We start from the raw sequence: 21895 nt of genomic DNA, 5'->3' as shown, positions 1-21895 counted from the left end.
GTTCTAAAGGAGGCTAAGGTCTCAGTTATATCAAATACTTCAGATAGTCAAGATATTCATGCTGGAAAATGTTCTAAAACCACAATATTAATACATAATTTAGACTTGTGTGTAATAATCTGCAACACCCTATTGAGATAGATATCTCCCAATCTACAGATAGATATTAAACCACAGATTTTGTGTGTTTTATCCATGCCTGATCAGAACTTGGATTACAACTCAGGGGCTGAAAATGCCCATCTTGGTAAAATTTTGAAAAATTTTGAAAAATTTCTATGTCCCTAAAAGGGAGGGGGGGGACGCAGAAGAAGATAAAAACCTCAAATTTTGGTGAACAAAGACCAGGAAAAAACACAACAACTTTGGTTCAGGTCAAATGAAACATTGTTTTGATTTCCATCTTTTATTTCCCTTGCAAAAAGTTTTGTTTTTGGTGAATCAGCATTTTCCTTCATATCTGTGCTATTTACTCTACTGTTCTATAACTTGCCACACTAGCCTGATCAAACTATCCAACCAACACGGACTGGTAAAAGATCCACTTTTTCCATCAACTTTGCAACTCAGAAGCATAAGAAGAAAGAGTAGAGGTCTCAAAGACGTTTATAAAACTCACTACTGAGAATTATACAAAAATAACTAGTAAAAATGGACACTAAGCTGTGACTTCTCTAAATATGTCTTTTAGTGAAAAATATTAGCCATTATAAGTTATTATTTCAAGGGTATTTTTCTTGCTGAGCAATCAGAATTCAACTGAGAAGATGCTACTCACCATCAGAACTCAACTGAGAAGATGCTACTCACCATCAGAACAGCAAATATAAAAAAATGTATTAAATATTACATTTCATTGATTGGCTCAACTCTCCATTTTAATTTGGTAGATCAATGTAACATTAAGACATTCAGTGGTCCATTAATGCCTCAGACGCACAATTACATGATAAATTAAACCCTGCCCTTTTACGATAAGAGGTATTGATTTGTATATTAAAAATCTACTGAGATTGAAAAAATGTTTACAGCATATACATTTGTCTAAGAGAAAGGCAGTAAAAATGCAAATATTGACCTTTAAAATTTTACAGCACAACCGATACTGTTCCATTGTATTCTTATATATTCTGCTTTGCTTCCCTTTTTAGGATGCTAGTGTAAAAGAGAGATGGAAGGGAGTAATAAACTACCCGATAAGCCTAGGCTTCCGCCCCCCTCCAGCACCGTGGTGCCGCCTGCTCCCCTTCGCTGCTGCTTCTATCAGAGGCAGCCAGGGGGCGGGGAGAGGAGGGCAAGAGCTGCTGCTACAAAGCAGCCCCTGTCCACGAGGGGCGGTCCCAATTCCCCACCTGGACCCCCTGTGGACAGGGGCTGTTGTCGGCTGGGCAGGCAGCCTGGCTCAGTCGCAGCTCAAGCCAGGTTTGTGATCAAACCCCGCTGTGGCTCTGCAATTTAAAATGCAGTAGGAGCTGCGCAGCTTGCAGGGCTGGCCTTACCATGAGGCAAACTGAGGCAGCCACCTCAGGTGCCAGACTGTGGGGGAGTGGGGACGTGCCACTAGGACCCAGAGTATAGAAAATTGTGTCTGCTGCTGGTGCATATGTAGGTAGCAGAGCAGTACCATGAGAGGAGTAGAACAGGAAGAAAGCAGAATTGAGACCTGTCAAAGTTTTGGCCCAAGCGAGGGAGTATGGGGGCGTCATTTGAGCTCCCTGCCTCACGTGCCAAAATGTTGTGGGCTGGCCCTGGCAGCCTGCCCTTCCTCTCCCCCGCTCCTGCTGCATTTTAAACTGCAGAGCCATAGCGGGGTTTGGTCATGGACCCGGAGCAAGCCAGCTGCCTATTGACTGAGTAGTCGATAAAAATTCTATCACCTACTCGATTAGTTAAATATCTGCTTCTTAACATCCCTAGTGTAAAAAACACCTATATACATCTCTCTTCCTCTTATTTCTAACACTGAATGACTGGTTTTAGAGTGTGCATGCTTTGGCATACTTACATTGTTGGGCATCCATCCTCTCCAGGTACTTAAAATAAGGACTTTTAATCTTGGACCACTGACAAGAGCAATGAGGCTTGCCTACAAATGGGCAATGAATGATCCCTCACCATCTCCCAAAACAATAAAAAGAACATTTCGCATCTTTGCTCTGGAAATGTATTGTAAAGGAGTGCATTTATACTGTTAGCAACCAGTATGCAAGTTACTCAGATAGCACAGGGACATTTAACACATTTCAGGTTTTTTGTATCAACAGCATTTCCATTCATATCCAGTTAGCTGCCAAAAGCAATCTTTATCAAAGCCAACAGAAGTCCAGAGAGTATGATGTATACAAAATGATGAAGACTTCCAGCCAAAATTACACGTGACAAGAAATATGGTCCAACTGAGCAAATGTAGCATGGTTAATTTTCTGATCATGGATGTGCTAATTTAACCGTTAAATAACCATGCAACTCAAGTCAAGATGGTGAGAGCGTTGTGACCAAATCAGAAAGGCAGAGTGCTGTAGTAAAGTGTAATGATACTTTGCAGTTTCCTCAGGCCAGCAGGAGTAATAAATGGGAAAACATCACGATCATCTATTCCCACCCAACACACATTTGTTAACTGTAGACTGGCTAAATCACTGTTTACATTGGGACTGATTTGGAATTTAATTCTCAGCAGTTCCAGAACAGTATTTTGAATAGTGTCCTCACCATTCCAAACCATAATTTATCAGTTATCTGAGGTTTCTTTACAGCATTTATCATTATACCATCTAGAGAGACTGCCCCTGGGGAATTTATATGTCCCACATTTTTCTGCGCCCTCCCATGCAGAAAAATGCAAAAAAGGACCAGGGGATATGTGCCTCTTCCCTGGTAGTGCATCTGTTCCAGCATGCTGGGAGCAGCCTCAAACTCAAGAAATGGAGTACTGGGTGTGCCTGCCAGCGAGATAACCTTGGAGGGGTGGGGACTAAGGATGTCAATGTGTAGTCAACTACACAACTAACAGGTAAGCACTAGGCTAATCAATTAATCTTATCGGCTACACTCCCCGCATTCCCCTCCTCCTTACTGCCTCTGTATCAGGGGCAACGAGGGGGGGGGGAGAGGTAGGAGGTGGTGTCGGTGGAGAACCAGCTTTTAAGTTGGCTCCCCACAAGCACTGGATTCGCGGAGACAGCTGCCCACTCACTCCCTGCACTGCTGGCAGCAGCACCGGCAAGGCTGCTGCAAAGCAACCTCTGTCCATGGTAGGCCCAGGCTCGCTGCAGACAGAGGCTGCTCCATGGGATGCCAGTGAAGTGTCCATGGGGCACTTAAACACTCCCCTCCTCTCCCTCCCCCTTGCGGTCAGGGCCTGCTGCTGCCCTCATTGCTTCCTCTGTATCAGAAGCAGCAGTGCACGGCAGCAGGCAGGAGCCAGTCAGTGCAGGGAGCTGGTTTTTAAGGAAGCATCTCAGAGTGTCAGGGGGCTCCCCAAGAGTGGGGCCAGGAGTACACTGACTGCTGGCCCTGCCCCCGGGAACTCTCAAATAGACTCAAATTGTCTAAAATTTAATGAAGTTGCATGATGATTCAATTAATCACTATCTAACATCCCTAGAGGAGACTTGGTATGCATCGACATACGCACGCACGCACACACACACACACACGGTTGCAGCTCCCTGTCACGTAAGTGTAGAGCTTTTCGTTATGCAGGAGGCATCAGGGAAGCAGCCTGCCTGAGTTAACTGATCTCATCGTCTAAGGCACAAGTGTAGTATAAGGTCTATTGTTTTAATTGTTAGTTAGCCGCAGGGGTGTAGCTACGCGTGGGCCTGAGTGTGCCATGGCCCATCCACTTTGCTTCCAGGCTCAATCCCCGCCAACCTATCTGGCACTCCAGCTGGGGATCAAGTACAGGGCACCTGGATTTACCTGGAGCTGCAGCCAGGGAATGAAGACAGGACACTGCAGCTTAACCCCACCCCCAGAACTGCACAACCATCCAAAGTCGGGGCCAACCCAAATGGGCCCCCTTCTGGCTACACCACTCAGTTAATTCCTCTAAGAGCATAAAACCTGTAAAATGTTTTAAGGCCCCTACATTGTCAAGAGTCTTATTACAACAGTAAGGGAATCCTCATCTAGAAAGATCTATGTGCTTTCTCACTTTTTTTCCTGTGCTAAAGTGGCACCATGTGGTTAGATTACAGCTCAGGATTTATTTTACTTATCCATTAAAAAAATAAAAATAAAGACAGAGTGCTGTAAGGAGAACACATGGTCTCCTGATGACCAGGAGCAGGAAGTTTCCCTAAAGACCGTTTAGTGGGCGGTGCCAGAGCGCCACAGCCCTACCCCCAGGAAGCAGAAGGGTGGAAGTATGAGAGAGGGAGCTCCTAGCTCAGTTGGAACCCAGCAGCTGAGGAGGCTCGGCCGAAGCTCCAGAGGCAACAGTGAGCCTTACCCCGCCAACCCCAGCAGGATGACCAGGTTGGGCCACCAGGACCACTGCTGTTCCCTGGGAAGTGTTCCAGGCCACTGCAACCCTTGTGAGAGCACCATAACTACGAGAGGCTGCAGAGACCCCTGCGAAGGTCTACTGCCTATCCAGGACCAACACCGGATCCAGAAGAATGGGCTGGACCCACTGGACCTCTGCCAGCACTACCTCTGGAACCTATGGACACCCTGCCAGTTCCTCCAGCCCCCGTGGAGCTTGCAGAGCAGATATAGAGCCAGGTAGGAAACGGGAAATAGCCAGGAGGGAGCCAACCTAGCACCAGACGAGGACATGGAGGTCAGCTGGGCTGCAGGTTGTGGTCCGGACCCCTGCTAGCCCACTGACCAGACAGGTGTGTTGCGGCCAAGAGCCCCGGCAATCCGGTGGCAGCTGGCCCTGCCACTCTTAGGGCCCTGGGCTGGGACACAGTGGAGCAAGTGGGCCTGTGTCCCGTTTCCCTCCCCCCCCCCGCCCTTTTCCCTCGGGTGGCAGGTTCCCCCTGAAGGGAGAAACCACCTGCACCTGTCGGCTCTCCACCAGCAAGGAGACCTGACCCCTGGCTCAGCCTGAAAAAAGGCCTGCGCCTGGGAACCCTTTGGGTTACTCAACTGTTTATTTGCCTGCCCTGATCTCAGGGCCTGTCCTAAAGACTGTGAATGTTTATTTGTTCACCTCGCCCTGATCCCAGGGCCTGGCTCAGACTACCATTGGTTGTGTGTTCACCCCGCCCTGCCCCACGACAGGGCTCTGGGACTAGTTGTATGGAGGCAGCCAGGCCACCCACAGCCTGAGACAATTACACAGGCAAATAAAAGATTTATCAAGCAGTCCATAAAATGTCAAGGCAATCAGAACCAAGCACTTCCCAAAGTACCTGAGTCAGGTCCAAGACAGTGATTAGCAAAACTGTATGACTATCATGTATTTATGTCTAAGTAATTTAAAATGTTATAATACGAACATAGGGTATTAGTTAGCAAGCATTTGAGATTTAATTTTCATGTGCTTAGAAAATGTGAGTCAAATTGTGACTTTTCTGTATTGTAGTTTATGTAAATAACATCAATAGTTTTTATAATATTGCATTATTTTGACAAAATATGCAGAACTTTGAATTGTTTGGTACAGAATTCCCCCTGGAGTAAGAGACTTAACAGCCAAAGTGACCTTATCAGGGCTTCGTGTTACAACACAATAACGCCACAACCATGTTATCATAGGATTTGTTCTTGCATGCAGAAACACCAAACAGGGTTATAACCATGGTACAGCACTATATAACAGCCATGTAGAGAACAGTGCAAAAGTTAAAATTTAATACAATAAGGTAAGCATTGCCAAAGTGTTTCACACCAGCAATGGAAGAAAGAAAACCCACTGGTATATATTTAAAGACACTAAAGCCCTTTCCTGGGCAGACATAGCTAATGGGGCACTGTCTAATTTTGCATTTCTGCATACTTCTAGGTCAATCTTTTCTCCCAGGGTTATATCATTTTTCCTCTTTATTAAAAATACTAGAAGATTTACCCAGCATTACTCAGAGCCTTATATGTTTTCTTTTTCTTCATTTAAATCATTTTTCTGAGGTGGGGCTGGGGATGAGGGGATCAGTACGCAGGCTGCCCCAGGGACCTCTCTGAAGCAGCTTGGGGCCAGGTGAGAAGCCACTCTCCATGGCCACTTCAGTAGGCACAGCCAAGGGAGAGGTGCATGTCCCTTGGCTGGGCAACAAAAAGACACACAACAGACCAACACTTTGAAATATATAGTAGATAGCGGTCCCTTTCTCCACCCTCCACCATAGCTGTTCCCCTATGGTCATTCTGCAGTATACTCCTCTCTACCAAACCCTTCCTTGTCCATTTTATGAGAAAAAATTCCAGGCACATCCCACTGTCCTGGCACAAACCCTGACCTGGCTTTAAGTTATGACAAGAAGAAGCTTCATGCCAAATTTGGTGGCCCTAGCTCTTGCCATATAGGAGGAGTTCTTGAACAAACGGACTCGCAGATGGACAGACGGATGCACATTTCTGATGTATATAGTAAAATGAATAGTCTAAACACACACACACACACACACACACACACACACAGTTTCTCTTTAGGGAAACTCCAGATGTCAATTCCACTACCTTGTCTGGAGTTTGCTGCTGGCTACAGGGTAGCTCTGTACAACATGGAGAAGGGGTAAGTTGATTTTACCTCAGAATCCACATAAGCGTCAAACAGCAACAGAGTTAATCCCAATTTGAGGTTTCACTATTGCAGAAAGAAGCTTTTCCTGTGTCTTGGAACAACTGGCCCACTTAAGGGTACGTCTAGACTACATGCCTCTGCCGACAGAGGCATATAGATTACACTACCCAGCATAGGAAAATGAAGCGGCGATTTAAATAATCACCACTTCATTTAAATTTACATGGCTGCCGCGCTGAGCAGATCAGCTGTTTGTCAGCTCAGCGCGGTAGTCTGGACGCTCCGCGGTCGACATCAAAGGCATTTGTCGACCTCCCAGGTATGCCTCATCCCAGGAGGCTCAATCCACAGGAGGTTCTGGCAGCTCAGACCAGCCCTCAGCTCCAGAGTGGTACTCTCCCAGGGTATGTCTACACTACCCCCCTAGTTCGAACGAGGGGGGGTTATGTAGTCATACGGAGTTGCAAATGAAGCCCGGGATTTGAATTTCCCGAGCTTCATTTGCATAAAGCCAGCCAGCGCCATTTTTAAATGCCGGCTAGTTCGGACTGCGTGCCGCGCGCCAACACGCGGCACCAACTAGCTAGTTCGGATTAGGCTTCCTAATCCGAACTAGCTGTACACCTCGTTCCAGGCGTACAGCTAGTTCGGATTAGGAAGCCTAATCCGAACTAGCTAGTTCGTGCCACGTGTAGCCGCGCGGCACGCAGTCCGAACTAGCCGGCATTTAAAAATGGCGCTGGCCGGCCATTTGGGTGCTTTATGCAAATGAAGCTCGGGAAATTCAAATCCCGGGCTTCATTTGCAACTCCGTATGACTACATTACCCCCCCCCCAGTTCGAACTAGGAGGGTAGTGTAGACATACCCTGGGAGAGTACCACTCTGGAGCTGAGGGCTGATCTGAGCTGCCAGAACCTCCTGTGGATTGAGCCACAGAAGAATTGCCAGAACTACCACAAGCTGCCTTTCTGCTGGACCCAGAGAACCCGCTACAGATCAGGTACAATTGAGGGGCGTGGGGGAGTTCGAAAGTGGTCCAGGAACAGCTGACCAGTTCCCTATAAGCTGTATGCTTGTGAGGCCACTCAGGAATTATTCAGATGTCACCCAGCAGAGTGCCCACATTTAGTTTTTTTGTTTTTACTGTTGGTGCACATTCACACATGCTCCAGTGCACATTGGAAACATTTTCCTACACATGGATGGAAAAGATTAGAGGGAACATTGCAGTTGATCCTAGTCCAGCTGCATTGTTGACAGAGACTCAATCAATCAGTGTGTTGCAGCCCTGGTGCTCGCTAACTTGGTAGCAGACCACCATGCCACTGGTAGTGCCCTGGGCTGGGACACAGTGGAGTGGACCTCCCCCCCCCCCATCACCTCAAAACCTGCGATGGCAGGTTCCCCTCCCTGGGCCAAGAATCCTGTGTTTGTCGGCCATCCAACCAAAGCTATGGCACCTACCCCACTTGCTGCTTAGCTCTGAATATAGGCCTGAACTTTGGGTGCCTTGCTGCCCCATCCAGACTGCAGACACTAGGGCAGAGATAACTGTTTGCTCCCAACTGCAGTCTAGTGACCCCAATGAACAGTGGCTCTGACTGAGCATCCAGCCAAAGTCACAGGTGGTGTGTCACCTAGCAGATTCCCCTAACCATGAGCAACATATCCAGCAATGTACCCATTGACCCAGAGGGGAAGCAACCCCTACTAAAAAAATTCTCCAATTATGTTATCATATATATCCCATAGATGGAGAACACTCTTTCTAGGTCATACTGAATTTAGTGAGCCCAATTTTTAGAGTAAGCTCTTTGGAGCAAGACCCATATCTTTTTGTAAGGTTGTACTGCACCTACCATAGTATGGAAACCACCAGAAACAGTCTTTTGAAATACATTGTGTCAAGTATCAGAGGGGTAGCCGTGTTAGTCTGAATCTGCAAAAGCGACGAGGAGTCCTGTGGCACCTTATAGACTAACTGAAGTGTAGGAGCATAAGCTTTCGTGGGCAAAGACCCACTTCGTCAGAGGCATGCATCTGACGAAGTGGGTCTTTGCCCACGAAAGCTTATGCTCCTACACTTCAGTTAGTCTATAAGGTGCCACAGGACTCCTCGTCGCTTTTGAAATACATTGTAATTATTTTTATCATCAATAGAATAATGCAAATTTTAACCCACTCAATAGGTGACAGTATTCCTTTTATTGAAGGATTACATCTTCGACGTTAAGACAGCATCTTCGGACATATTATCCACAACTTTCATCAGTCATTTTGGTTAATTCTAAATCTTTATCTGAAAGGTTAAAGGTTTTCTTGTTTGAACTCAGAACAAGCATATCTAGGGTGACTTGCATGTAAGCTAATTAGATCTGACTGCACATTAGCAAAGAAGATCTCAGCTTAAGTTTTACTCCACAAGCAGTTTTCCTGGCAGAAACAGAAAACAAGTCAGAGAAAATAAATTTTGTATAATTATACTAAATAAACTTTGTGTTTAAATACAATAATAATCTATTTTACAAATCTCCATTTAAAACTACATTCTGAAATACATTTTTTGTTTCTTTCATTGTGGAAAGCATGCCTATTAGCTCTTGCCCCAAAGTGAGTGAGTCTAACACAAAATACAATTTCAACCATCTGAAAGCCACAAGGACAGTTTTGACTTTTTAAAATCAATATCAATAATGTAAATACTGAAATGGTGATATTTTCTGTATTCAAAATGAAAAATTGATGCAAAATTCACTGTTTAGTTTGGGAATGGGATACAGGCCATTATGGTAAATCTTTTTCTCTCTACCTTTGCTGGTTTAAAAAAAAACAAAAAAAAAAAACCACCCTGAGTTTTCTCCCCCCTCCCAATTTTTGACTTTTTAAACAGAAGTAGTGAAGAGGAGAGACAAGCCATGACTATTTGCTCCACTCTGTCCTCCCTCAAACAATGACAGTTTCAATATTTATTTATTATTCAGTTACGGAAACAGGACCAACACTGTTCCTAAGTTCAATGAAACTTCAGATTTATTTATTTATGAAGGACTTTATCATGCCAACATATTTATTGAACTTTTATGTCTTTATGCATGATTGATTAAAATATCAGGGAAGTTTCTTGCATTAAAGGACGTACAACGATATCTTAACATTACACTGCTGGAAACCATCTCATTTTGTTTTGTCTAAATTCCACTAAAATTTAAAAATAATATATATTGTCTTAAGTATGATATGCAGAGGGAGATGCATGAAAGATTTTCAGTAAGAAAATGTTGATTAAATTATTACTTTTCAGTGTTATGTAAATATTGGTGTAATGAAGCTTCTAGTTTAAGAGCCACGCCAAAACAAAGTGAAAGTTAAACAACTCAGGAAACTCAAAAAGCAATGCCAGTGTATAAAAGCCTTATTAAAGCGAATTTTAAAGATTGTACATTCCAAAAATAGTCAGACATGTATTGGATGGTTCTTAAACTTAGCATAAACAATATCTAAAATGAAAGAGATACCAATGGAAGATATTTATGCCAAGGAATCTGTGAATATACAGAAGAGACCTTGAAAATTGGCAAATCCCTTGTTACTAACGTGTGTGAATTTTTATCTATACTGGATTGAAGTACACAAGTAGCTAGTCTTCAAGCACAATTCCAGAATGTTGATATACATAGATGTGTTGTGTAACATTTTTGTTATGACTAAATATATCCATATCTTGTGGTAATACCCAAAAGGATAAAAACTGATTACAATTGTCAGTGTGACATTTTTAAGCTATGTGAACTAAAGCTTGTTTTTCAGCTAAACTAACCGAACTGATTGATGGTAGCCCATCCAAACTTTGCCAGAGATCCACTGAAGAGAAAAACATCTTAAATTGTTGTACTTATATACTGATGTTGGAATTAAGCCTGCTTCTCTGAATTAAAATGCAAACCAACATGGATACCTTGATCAATAAATGTATCTTTTATAGCAACATTCATAAACCCTTGAGCAAAGAATCTCAACCAATACATTAAACAAAAACGTTAACAGAAAAAATGATTAGCCAATGTGAGAGATGAATAGTACTCAGAGAGGTTAGTTTGAATTTTTTCTTCTTGGGTTAAAGCTGCTTCAGGAAGATCTAGGCAGCATAAGGATACCTACATGAATTTGAACACATCTAAGTTGTCATACAGAGCCATTTTTACTTTCCCTGAGCTGTTGTTCCTGTGCCTTAAGACTCCCCCAATTTTGGAAAATTTAAAGACCTGTTTGCCACCTATTAAGTAGCCACCCTGTTAGACAGACAAAATGTAAATACGGATTGGAACCCTTGGTCTGGAACCCTTGGGACCTGACTGGTCCCGAACAAGGGAATTGGCCAGACCAGGGGAGGTCCCTTGTCACTGGTCTCCGAGAGACATGCCAGCTGCATTTCTGGCTCCAGCCGGCTCCCACTGCCCTCAGCCAGCTCTACTGCCGGCCCTGGTTAGACCCCCCAGCCCTGGGACTCCCAACTGTGGCACTCCCAGCACCAACCTAGCCCCGCACCACCTGAGCACCTGCTGCATGGCTCCAGCCACACCACGGGGCTCCTTGTACTGCCTGCGCCCCTGCCATGCTCCTGGCTGTACTGCCAGTGTCTCATACAGAGCTGCTCCCTGTAGCAATGTGCTATCGGTAGAACCCTAAGTTCTCCCTAAGTAGCACATTGCTGTAGGGAGCAGCTGTGTACAAATCACAGGAGCTCCCCGTGCCACCTGAGCCCCCTGCTGCAGGACACTTCACCGCCTGACCACCACCCATGGGACTCCTAGCTGTGCAACGGGAGCTCCCCATGCTGTTGGTCCCCCTGCCACAGGGCTAAGTATGCCACCAGAGCCTTCTGGCAGTGGGCTCCCCTGCCCACCACTGGCCCCAACTCCTGGGCTCTCTAGTCCAGGAACATCTGCGGTCCTGCCGGACCAAAGAGTTCCAGTTTATGGAGGTACAGCCTGTATTTAACTTTTTAAGTGATTCGCTTTTAAAAAATAAGATTTGTGTCCTACATCCTCCTCAGAACTGCACTAGGGTTTGGGTGAGGGTTTTGCTTAGGCAAGAAGGTACAATACACATTAAGAAAACTTTCCACTGAGACAGGAAAGGAAAGAACCAGTAGCTAAAGTGCCAAAAGCCAGGCCTTAGGCAGTACAACCTATCCAGTCAGTAATGAAAAATCAGTGAGCAGAACAAATGTTATTACTGGTTCAGTGACTGAAAGGAGATTACATCAGTTGTTGAAAGACCTGAGTCTTTAGCCACTGCTGCTCTTATTAAAACCCTTATATTATTAGACTTTTTGAAAGTGATGGAAAGGAGTATGGTCAGCTTTGCACATTTAATACTTCTTCACAATAATGTCAATACCCAAACGAACCCCACCCACCCAATAATATGGGTCCAAGTCAGGGACAAGACTATATACACACAGAATTGTTACTTTCTCCAGTATTTCTATGCAAGACAAAGTGCACCCCCCTTAATAGATATATTCTGGATGCTAAAGAAACATTCAAGGAAGACAAGGTTGTTGAGAAGCTCAATACATTCTTTGCATCAATCTTCACTACAGAGGATGTGAGGGAGATTCCCATAGCTGAGCCATTCTTGTTATGTGACAAATTTGAGAAACTCTGGCAGACTGAAGTGTCACTAGAGGCAGTTTTGAAAGAAACTGAAATTAAACAGTTGTAAGTTACCAGGATCAGATTATATTCACCAAAGAGTAATGAAGGAACTCTCATGAAATTGCAGAACTACTAACAGGTATGTAAGCTATCACTTATTTCAGCTTCTGTACCAGATGACTGGAGGTTAGCTAATGTGATGCCAATTCTTTTAAAAAGGTTTCAGAGGCAACCCTGGCAATTATGGGCCTGTAAGTCTAAATGCAGTAACAGGCACATTGGTTGAAACTAGAGCAAAGAACAGACTAACCAACTTATCAGTTATAGATTAATTTATTTATTTTTGGCCAGGGGAGGAATGGAGAATGAACAAGGCTTTTGCAATGGGAAATCATGCCTTACCAATATGTTGAGAGTTCTTTGAAGGGGTCATCAACAGAATTGAACAGTAGTGATCCAGTGGATATAGAATACATGAACTTTCAGAAAGCCTTTGAAATGATCTCTCACGAATGGCTCTGAAGCAAACTAAGTACTGTAGTCATAAAATAAGAGGGAAGGTCATCTCATAGCTCTGTAACTGGTTACAATATAGAAAAGAGAATAGGAATAAGTGGTCAGCTTGGAGAGAGGTAAACAATAGTGTGCGCCAGGGATCTGAGACCAGAGCTTTTCAACATATTCATAAAATGTTCTGGGAAAAGGGGCTAGGTGACAAAATTTGACTATATCAAATTACTCAAGAAAATTAAGTCCAAAGCAGAATTCAGGGAATTACAAATAAAAGGATGCCATCAAACTGGGCAACTGAGTATCAAAATGACAAATGAAATTCACAGTTGATAAATGCAAAGTAATGCGCATTATATAATCCTAACTATTTGTACAAAATCATTGGGCCTAGATTAGCTGTTACCATTCAAGGAGGAGATTTTGGAGTAATTGTGGAGAATTCTCTGAAAACATCTGCTCAATGTGTATGCTCCTTAAGCCACTGACTGCCAAATGCTGGAACTGGAGAACAAGGGATGGATCACTTGATAATTGTTCTGTTCATTTCCCAAGTACTGGCCATTGTCAGAAGCCAAGATATTGGAAGGACCATTATAAGTTCTTATACTGAATACAGCATCTCCTTTCTTCAGTGAAGCTGTTGACCTTTTTAATGTGCCCACCATGCAGGAGGCACATAGACTATTCATTACATTCAGGATAGGCATTATAGATATTGTTCTCACAGAGCTGAGACAGTGCCAGTTTTTGCACTGCATCAGTTTTGCTGCAAGCATTATAGTCTTATCCCTCATAAGTAATTACAGTAGAAAAATCATAATTTGGCTGCTTGTGCTTCTGCTTGCAGGCAACTTGTGAAGTGAGCGAGACTATGGTTACCTAACAACAAGTATGTAGGGCCTCCTTTTATCTTAACAGGAAAAACACATGCCCAAGGCAACTGAAATTCAAGTAATCAATAGAGCTAAAGATCCAATTAGTTTAAGGGTGAGGCAGCTAACAGAATTGCTATCATTTCATGGGGATCCAATCAAGGGTTGAGTTGGGCCAGTTTACTGCAACTCAGCAAGCTGGCACTTCTTTAGAGAGCAGTCTTATTGCAATTCACAATCTAATCTCACTTTTAAAAATTCTTAAACCCTTTAAGCTTGATGAAAAACCTTCAAATACTCAGTCCTTGTGTCTGCAGACAATGCAAAATGATAGGTGCAGTTCACACCCTCTTAGACCTATTCACTTAATAAGTATTAATGGTTAAACCACCATCATTAGATTAACTACTGCAGTGCTGCCTGAAGTGTAACAAAAAGGACAACTGTATTGTGGAGACTTGTCCAATTATTTCATTAGGAATTTGAAGGTGCAGACAAAGAGTGAATCCAATGTTATTTCATCTTCTCATACTGTTGAAAAAAACAAATAAAGCACCCTCTCAATATAACACCATCCCTGGGGAGTAAAACTTATTTAGATAAGCTCCGAAAGGCATTATTATAACAAAACCAACTGCCTTTAAATGTAGTTGGGATTCAAGTTACCGTACATGTTGTAGCAAAAGCACCTTCTATTAATAGCATTCAGAGACCTCACTCAGAGTTGGTGTTTCTTTGTGGCAGGCACTGTATGCCCTAATCCTGCAAATGGATCTATACAGGTGGACCCATATGTATATAAATTGCAGTCATTGATGCTCTGCACAGGCACACAGGTGCATCCATGCAGAATCTCTTGCAGAATCAGTATGTAGAGTACCTATGACCTGCCCAGAGCAACACTGCAGCTCACCCGTACAGTGTCCACCACTATAAAGAAGGCTTGGTTAACCTGTTCTATATCATCGATACCACTCGCCTCTTCCTAGAACCACGAGAGAGGAGAAAAGCCACTACTATTGTGTGCTCTATGGGTAAAAGTGTACTCTGAAGAGAATGAATTTGATGCTCAGGTACCAAACTAGTGGGGGCTTTCTCTCCACCTCCACCCACCCATTCACCTTATACAGATTAGTTACTCAACCAGTTCTTCCCTGTGTCCTGTGTACTTTAAAATGCAACGGCTTAAAACAAAAGAAGAGTGGATCTAGAAGATTTTCATCCTTCACACAGTAGCAAAATAGTGTGATATAGCCAGATAAAAATAAAAATCGGCTGCAATAAAATTACTACTAAATTAGAATAAGCACTATATATTTTGTTTTTACTTTTGAAATACTCACTCACTCAACAGCATGTGCTTACAAAGAGCAGGAATTTTTAAATTCTTAGCCTACATTATTTTGTGCGGCAATCTTAAATATAATTTGTCATTTTGCAAACTATTCTGAATTCTGTATTCTTTTTAAAACAAAAAGTTAGAATGCCAACATTTGTATGTACATTAAAAATGTTACGCATTAGGAAGCATGAAGTTCCTTAAGACGAGCAGTTAAAACCTCTACTACAGCAATGTTTCTCAACCAGTGGTACGAGTACCCTTAAGGATACTGAGGAGAAGTCTGGGGGGTATGGTAACAAGTGAAATTTGAAGAAAACTGAATTTTTGTTTTAAATTTTACAGGGTTTTATTATTTTTGTACTTTTTACACCCAAAAATGTCATTGCCCACCTGACTACGATTAAGTTGTTTAAACAAATGTGTTGCAATGGTAGAAAAAAAAATTGTGAGAAAATTGTAGGTACTGGGGGTACTTGTACATTTTTTTAAAAAGGAGTACATATATATTTTTAAAAGGGGGAACTGTAGGTACTGGGGGTACTTTTTTTTTATGCACTTGTGTCTGTAGTAGTTTACACTGCCCAATCACACAAGGGAAGGTGAGGATACAATCAAATAAGATTGAGAACCACTGATATAGAATACTGTGTAGTTCATATCAGGTGGAGGGCTACATTAGGAGAGTAGGTAAAAGTGTACTTTTCTACTGGCAGGGCAGAGAATCGCTTCCTAGTATGCAACAAAAGAGAGAGGGATCATCCTTTTTCCTGTGTATTGTTCTTGGTAATGCCCACAAAGACAGACACGAACAGAGAGCTGTTACTGAACTGGGATCATTCTCCCATCCAACTGACCTCATTTCAATCAGTATTTGGCTTATTTGATTTACAGGGCCTTCATATTGAAAATAAAAGGTTTTCTAAATGAACAATAGATACTCAATGCTTTATGTATTTCTCTCTGGAGCACATTTTTTGTTGTGTGCTTGGTACTGTTATATAACCTCAGAAAATGTAACAAGCTCGTGGACTATAGGACAAACTGCAAGCTTCTCTGCTAGTCAGTATGAATACACAAAACATATTTTGAAAATAGGAATAAAGTACATATTTTTGTTAATTTATCAGTAAGTACAAAACCATCCAAATGCAAACAATGAATCTTTAGCCTCTGCTAAGAAGGACATTTATTTGGGATTTTAAAAAGCAAGTTACATACAAGGTACTTTTATATGTTTAAGCATACACATCACACTATACTGATTTTACTATACAAGATTATACTTGTGTCTGATCAAATTAAATGATCAAAGAAGAAAAGCAATTTGTGGATCAAGAATTATCACAAATTATCACCAATTCAGATAACGGGTAGTTAAGGACAATAACAGGCAATATGATGATCTATAAATATATTAGGAGCAAGAGAAAGGTGAAGTGCAGGTATACTGAACAGAAAAGAAGAGCTAATGCAGGCTGGACCTCCCTGGTCTGGCACCATCAGGACCTGAGCTGTCGCGAACCAGGGAGTTGCTGGACCGGGGAGGTCAAGCTTCCCTGCTGGCTGCCCCGCTCCCAGGCTCCCTAGTCTGAGGCTCTCACTCGCTGCTGCTGGGGGTTCCCAGGTTCCCCTGCCAGTGCCACCCAAACAATGATGCTCCGCTGCCACTGGGGATTCCCCAGGGCTCCCCAGCCAAGGCTCACGTGCTGCCGCCCAGCCCAACTGCCACCAGGGGTTCTCTGACTGGGGCCTGCTGATTCCAGGGGTTCCCCAGCCAAACCGGGCTGGACCAATGATGAGTCATGGATTTGGGAGGTTCAACCTGTATAGGATGACCTCAAGTAAGCTAGGTGATTAATGCCTATTTTGCTTCAGTCTTCACTAAAAAGGTTGATTTTACTTAACACAATCAATATTAACTAGGAAGGAGGAATGCAAAACAAAACAGGGAAGGAACAGGTTAAAGGATATTTAGAGAAATTAAATGTATTCAAGTCAGTAGAGTCTGATTAAATTCATGCTAGGATACATAAGGAACCAGCTGAAGAAATCTCAGAACTCCTAGCAATTATCTTTGAGAACTCATGAAGGACAGGTGAGATCCTAGAGGATTGCAGAAGGGCAAATACAATATCTATCTTTTAAAATGGAAAGAAAAAGACTCTGGGGATTTATAAAGCTCTCTGCTTTACTTTAATACCTGGAAAGATACTGACCAAATTATTAAACAATCGGTTTGTAAGCACCTAGAGAAGCGGTGGGCAATAACTGGCCCGTGGGCCGGAGGCAGTTCGCCAGGATTAGCCCCGGGTGGGCAGCTGGCTCTTTATTTACCTGCACCTCCGCAGGTACAGCGACTTGAAGCTCCCGTTAGCCTGGTTCACCATTTATGGTCAATGGGAGCTGTGGGAAGGGGTGTGGACCAGGACACTGGCACGCCAGTCTGGCTTATTGCCTATTCCTGATCTAGCTAATAGGGTTATAATGAATAGCCAAACCTGCATTTCTCAAGAATAATCATGCCAAACCAATCTAATTGCCTCCTTTGATAGGTTCTGGCCTAGTGTATTTGGAGGGGGCGCTACAGACAGAAAATATCTTGATTTCAGTAAAGTTTGACACAGTTTCACATGACATTCCCATAAGCAATCTAGGAAAATATGATATAGATTCAATGATTACAAGGTGGGTTGATAGCTCATTGGAAGAGTATACTCACAGAACAGTTAAAAATGGCTCTCAGTCAAACTGGGAGGACGTATCTAACTGATTCCCAAAAGGAACTGTCCTGGGTCCAGTACTATTCAATATTTTCATTAATGCATAATAGAGAGGATAATAAAGTGGAGAGCATGCTTATAAAATATGCATATGACACATGCTGGAAGGACTGCCACTACTGTAGAGGACTAGAGTACAATTCAAAATGACCTTAAACTGGAAAACTGGTGTGAATTCAACAAGCTGGAACTGAATAACGACAAGAGCAAAATACTTCACTTCACAAGTTAAAAATCAAGGGCACAAATTTTAAAATGGAGAAAATCTGGGCGAGGCAGTAGTACTGCAGAAAAGGATCCAAGCCAGTGGTTTTCAAACTTTTTTTCTCATGGCCCAGTTGAAGAGAATTGTTGATGCCCAAGACCCAACATAATTTGACTAGAGTGTGGGCTCTAGGGTGGGGTTGAGGATGAGAGCTTTTTGGGGACTCTGGTTTTGGGGGTGGTGGTCAGAGCTGGGCAAGAGGGGCTTATCTTGAGTGGTTCCTGGTCAGCAGTACAGCAGGGCACTAAGGCAGGCTTCCTGGCACCACAGACCACGCTGCACTCCAGAAGCAGCCCAGCAACACGTTCCCAGCCAGTGGGAGTGCGGAGTACTCAGAGCAGGGGGAGTGCTCAGAGCAGGGGCAGTGCGCAGAACCACAGCCCCCCAACCCTCACTCACAGCCAGGCCTGCTGCTGGCTGCTTCTGGAGCACAGAGCGGTCTGTGGTGCCAGGAGAGGCACGTAGCCTGCCTTAGCACCTCCACAGTGGTCACCTGATCCCCATGGAGCAAGGAGATCCAGTGCTTGACGTTCCGTGACTCAGTTCTAAGTCATGACCCTAAGTTTGAAAACCACTGATCTAAGACTTACAATGGATCACAAATTGAATATATGCAACACCGTGTTGCAGTTGCAACAAAGGCTAACACCATTCTGGGGTGGATTAACAGGAGTATTGTAAGTAAGACACAGGAGGAAATTGCCTTACTCTGCTGGATATTGATAAGGCCTCAGCTGAAGAAATGTGCCCATTTTTGAACAGAAAGATGTGGACAAATTGGAGAGTTCCAGAAGAAAGCAACAAATATTAAGTGATTTAGAAAAAACTGACTTTGAGGAAAGAATAATAAAAATTGAGCATGTTTAGTCTTTAGAAAAGACGACTGAGGGGGAACCTGATAACAGTCTTCTGTAAAAGTAAAAATACTTTAATTTGCCATTTCACATATGGAGTTTTTCCCAACATTTAAGACATTTTTCAATCAACACACCTTAAACATTGTTAAATGTGATCCTATTCATATCATACTAAAAGTTGTTATATAGAACATGGGGATCAACTGTTCTCCCTATCTACTGATTAAGGTAGGACAAGTAGTAATGGGCTTAATCTGAGGAAGTGAGATTCATCACATATATTAGAAAAACAACTTTTTAACTATGAGAATATTTAAGCATTGGAATGGGCTTCCAGTAGAGATTGTGGCATTTCTGTCCAAGCTGTTACTAAAAATCTCCAATGACAAATTCCTGTCAGGAACAGTCTATGTATACTTGGTTCAGACTCAGCACAAAAGAAGCACTTAATGACCTCTTGGGGTCCCTACCAGTCCTATATTTATGTAAGTCTGTACTCAGTGCAAATATACTTTGAAAAAAATACTTTAATTTGCCATTCCACATATGGAGTTTTTCCCAACATTTAAGACATTTTTCAATCAACACACCTTAAACATTGTTAAATGTGATCCTATTCATATCATATAACATTGTGTTTTACTGTGATGGAGGAAGTAGGAGTGAGGTTTTTTTGGGGGGGGGGGGGGGGACTCTTGATTTTTAAAACTTTCAAGTGTTAAATAAAAAAGGTTTTCTCCTCATGTCCATATTGCATAGAATACCTACATGTTCAAACAGGGATTCTATATATGGTTGCTAGGAATTTTAATTAATGTGTTATAGTAATCTCATGGAGAATGAAAATATTATTTTTTGTATCTAGTTTTTTTTCCAAAGGACACGAAGAAGACAAAATAGCAATGTGTGTTATTTTTATTGCAGAAACACCCAGAGATTCCTATCAAGCTTGTGGCACCAAGTGTGCTGAGTGATGCATAATAAAAGAAAATTTTTAGAGGGCTAGCAGAGTTAGTCTGTAAGAGGAAAAACTTAAACAACAAATAGTCTTTAAGGTGCTATTAGGGTAACAACACATGGAGATGGTATCATTAGCTTTAGTGGGCACAACCGACTTCTTCTGAAGATGTGGGTTGTGCTCACAAAAGCTCATGATACCATCTACATTTTTTGGTTGAAAAAACTTGCACAACCAATGGTCCTATAGCACCTTAGGAGACAATCAAATAAAAGATAGCCCCCATTTCAATTAACTCACAATCTTCATAATGACAAGACAAAGGGGGATAAGGAACATCTAGGAGGAGAGGCAAGGATAAGTGGGCTGAGCAAAGCCAGGCCTTATGGTTAAATTAGAGCTGATCAAAAATATAATTTCCAATAACAATTTTTTTTTGCAAAACCAAATTTTCTATTAGTACATGCTCAGTACATAAAATTATGGAAAGGTGGATTTTTTAAAAAAGATCCTCTATCTGTCAGAGACACTCTAATTAATGCTTCGCGGCATGCCCAGGGACGGTGCCCCTCCCCCCTCATAGCCGCACGCCCGGGGCCGGCGCTCCCCATGAGCTGCATGCCCGGAGCACAGGCGGCCACTTCGCTGCGCACCTGGGTCCGGTGCCCCAACCACCCCATAGCCGTGCACCCGGGGCCAGTGCTCCCCATGCGCCGCGCGCCCGGAGCACGGACGGCCACCCTTCCCCCTCCATAGCCGCGTGCCCGGGGCCGGCGCTCCCAATGCGCTGCGTGCCCGGAGTGCAGGCGGCTACTTCGCCACGCTCCTGGGGCCGGTGCTCACCGTGCGCCATGCACCCGAAGCCAGCTCCGGCATAGCGCATGCTCCACATGTCCGGGGCCAGGCTGTGGCCAGACAGACTAACCCCATATCATCCATCTTATTTGCCTCTCTGAAGCACAGGACAGAGAAGGAGCAATAATATCAGCATAGTCTATGCTGGCTCATCTGATCCTGAGAAGCTGAAACACAGATATGTGGATAGAGAGCAGCTAAGTCAATAAGCTGGCCTCAAGGCTGCGGCTGGCACCTATGTTGATTCGAACACACACAGTCCCTGGAAGGGGAATTTCCCACTGAGAAAACAATGTCCCGTACTTCCAATTTAATCATCTCAAATCTCTGTTACAAGTGTAAATTAAGTTCACAACTCCCTTGTAAGAACTGGTCTCACAGCAGACAGACCAGCATCAATTGGCATTACAGATAAGAAAGAGAAATACGTGACCCCATGAGTATAAAAGATGGGCCCAGCACACACTCACTTTGAGTGTCATTCTACCGTCTACCTGCTGGTCGGGTTAGGTGTTTGACCTCCCGAGGTTCTATGGGGACGCCCACCTCATATTTTCGTCTTTCCTAGGAATTGAGGGACCGGCCCTGGCCTGACATGCTGGAGTCGAGAGGCACAGAAGGGGGTAAAAATGATACCTGGATGTGGTCCTCTGTCTTAAGTGTACACATAGAAAGAGTAAGCTGTTACTTGGTACCATTATTTCTATTTTTCTATCTTTATCTTCTTTGTAACCATTTTTAAGACTTATATTTTGCAAATAGTTAAGAAATAGAGCAATAGCCATTGTAACCATATGATTTATAAGCTTCTTTAATAAACCTGTAACTGTTTAAGTTTTAACCTGACTCCTTCAGTTGCTGTAACAGAACCAAGCACAATTTAAAAGAACTTCAGCCGGTCTTAAGGGACAGATATAGGGAGCCCTGACCGTCGGCTGACACAGGCCAGCCCCGAGCACTTGGCGGTAGCACACAAATGCCCCTGCGGGCACCATGGCACCCACAGGCACCGTGTTGGGGACCACTGCATTAGACAGACCACACCAACTTTGTTTTCCAAGTGTCATACTTTCAGTATCATGCTTAATGTGATACAG

The 21895-nt window shown here is 43.3% G+C and overlaps 1 protein-coding gene across 8 annotated transcripts in view; it reads right to left on the bottom strand.

Moving 5' to 3' along the window:
• MAP7D2 (MAP7 domain containing 2) overlaps positions 1-21895 on the bottom strand; it is a 128196-nt gene that overhangs the window by 81715 nt on the left and 24586 nt on the right. The window lies entirely within an intron of this gene.

The sequence above is a fragment of the Pelodiscus sinensis genome, chromosome 1 (genome assembly GCF_049634645.1).
Source record: "Pelodiscus sinensis isolate JC-2024 chromosome 1, ASM4963464v1, whole genome shotgun sequence".
Classification (NCBI taxonomy): Eukaryota; Metazoa; Chordata; order Testudines; family Trionychidae; genus Pelodiscus; species Pelodiscus sinensis.
Note: the sequence above shows the minus strand (reverse complement) of the source record. Positions and strands in the feature narration are given on the sequence as shown.